The sequence below is a fragment of the Megalopta genalis genome, unplaced genomic scaffold, assembly GCF_051020955.1.
Source record: "Megalopta genalis isolate 19385.01 unplaced genomic scaffold, iyMegGena1_principal scaffold0858, whole genome shotgun sequence".
In the NCBI taxonomy this organism is placed as follows: Eukaryota; Metazoa; Arthropoda; class Insecta; order Hymenoptera; family Halictidae; genus Megalopta; species Megalopta genalis.
Genome location: NW_027476927.1, coordinates 42,501 through 45,000, shown reverse-complemented (window position 1 = coordinate 45,000; position 2,500 = coordinate 42,501). Strand labels below are relative to the sequence as shown.

At 55.8% G+C, this 2,500-nt stretch overlaps 1 pseudogene; it reads left to right on the top strand.

The window, feature by feature from the left end:
- The window catches only part of LOC143263612 (large subunit ribosomal RNA), a 7,627-nt pseudogene that overhangs the window by 1,804 nt on the left and 3,323 nt on the right, over positions 1-2,500 (top strand).

Below are 2,500 nucleotides of genomic sequence, written 5' to 3'. Positions count from 1 at the left end.
GAGTAGGAGGGTCGCGACGGTGTGCGCAGAAGGGTCTGGGCGTGAGCCTGCCTGGAGCCGCCGTCGGCGCAGATCTTGGTGGTAGTAGCAAATACTCCAGCGAGGCCCTGGAGGACTGACGTGGAGAAGGGTTTCGTGTGAACAGCCGTTGCACACGAGTCAGTCGATCCTAAGCCCTAAGAGAAATCCTATGTAGATGAGGTGTCCTAAGACGTTAAACACTTGTAAAAAAAACGCAGCTATTTTATTATTTTTTTTATTATTATATAAATCGCAGCATATTTTGTTATTATATACATGCACAAAAAACACCCATTGGGCGAAAGGGAATCCGGTTTCTATTCCGGAACCCGGCAGCGGAACCGCATACCATTCGGGCCCTCGTAAGAGTGTTCGTCGGGGTAACCCAAAATGACCTGGAGACGCCGTCGGGAGATCCGGGGAGAGTTTTCTTTTCTGTATAAGCGTTCGAGTTCCCTGGAAACCTCTAGCAGGGAGATAGGGTTTGGAACGCGAAGAGCACCGCAGTTGCGGCGGTGTCCGGATCATCCCCTCGGACCTTGAAAATCCAGGAGAGGGCCACGTGGAGGTGTCGCGCCGGTTCGTACCCATATCCGCAGCAGGTCTCCAAGGTAAAGAGCCTCTAGTCGATAGATTAATGTAGGTAAGGGAAGTCGGCAAATTGGATCCGTAACTTCGGGATAAGGATTGGCTCTGAGGAGCGGGGCGTGTCGGGCTTGGTCGGGAAGCGGGTCTGGCTGACGTGCCGGGCCTGGGCGAGGTGAACGGCTCTCGTGGCTGGGATCCGAGCTCGGTCCCGTGCCTTGGCCTCCCGCGGATCTTCCTTGCTGCGAGGCTTCCGTGGCGTTTCCCATCGGTGCGGTCGTCCTCTTCGGCCGCCATTCAACGCTCAGCTCAGAACTGGCACGGACTAGGGGAATCCGACTGTCTAATTAAAACAAAGCATTGCGATGGCCCCCACGGGTGTTGACGCAATGTGATTTCTGCCCAGTGCTCTGAATGTCAACGTGAAGAAATTCAAAAAAGCGCGGGTAAACGGCGGGAGTAACTATGACTCTCTTAAGGTAGCCAAATGCCTCGTCATCTAATTAGTGACGCGCATGAATGGATTAACGAGATTCCCATCTGTCCCTATCTACTGGCGGTGGCGGTCTGTGGCCACCCAGGGCGGGAGATAACCCCCGAACTAGCCCTCGCGTAGGAGGGTTGATCGGCCGAGTCGATGGGTGTATCGGCGATGAAGGCATTAGAGACCGTCAGTGCGTCGTACATGTAGTACTTCGCATAATGGCGAGGCCCTGATTTAGCATACGGGCTGTGGCGTGTTCTTTGTACAGCACTGTATGTGCTGTATGACTTCCGACTGGGGAACTGTTGTCACTCGTGGCATCAGTTCCCCAGTTTACGTTAAACGGTTTTTCAGACCGTTTTTCGTGGGCGGAACACGCCACTAGACAACACTCCGCTGGGCTCAGGAATACATGGGATGCAATCAATCCCCTGGGCAACCCAGGCCGCAAGGGGCAAACGTGCCCTAGCCACACTTGAGCCTCCACGAAAAAGGTACCGCTGGATAGCTCGTGTTCTTAAATACGCAGCGAACTGAACGAAGTGTGGTGGAGAGGAAGAGGCAGCCTCTCCGACTGCTGTCTCCCACGTGTTTGCCGTGCGTGGCGACCCTTGTCGTCGGAAAAGAGGATCCTGGGATCTGAGGGGGCCCTCTCCTGCGGGTGAGACGTCCCCAACACGTACCTTTGGCCTCTGCTTCGGCTAGATGGGCGGCTGGACGAGAAAAGCAGCCCTGGTCCAGTCAATCGGCTTGGAACGACCACACGCTTCGGGCAAGTGGGTTCTGCTGGGCGAGGACGCGGGCTGGGTAAGGAAACCGACCCAGCCAGCAGACTATATTCGGTGCGTAGCCCTAACTCAGCCTTTGGCGGGTTCCAAATTGTGTGGGTCGGTGGTGGCCGGGGAGCGCACTGGATGAAAGACCAAGACACATTATGGGTCTTAATAAAATTAATGAACAAAAAACTAAGCGTCCAAAGACGACGGGTCCAGCTCCTACTCGGAGTGAAGCCGTCGCCGCAGACGCGGGAACTGCAAATGCAGCTGTCAGTCCCCCCGCGTCTGTGAGAAAGACAAGATCCGGGAAGGTGATTAATATCGCCAATCCTCGTGTGATCTTGCAAAGATGTGTGACTCCCACGCGAGCGGTCTCGGTGAAAACCGAGCCCACGGTAGAAGGTACGCCGGACACCGGTAACGTGGAAGTAATCGAACGAGTCGGAGACACGTCACTCGTGAAGGTGCAGTCGGCACCCGAGCGTGTCGAGGACCCTACTGGTGACGGTTGGCAAACCGTCACCAAAAAGTCAAAGCGAGCCAAGCCGGGCGCACCCACCGGCAAGGCCGCAGTAAACCGGGCCAGGAGACCGAAGGGGACGTTCTCCGGGCAGAAGGTACGGCCTCTCGATCT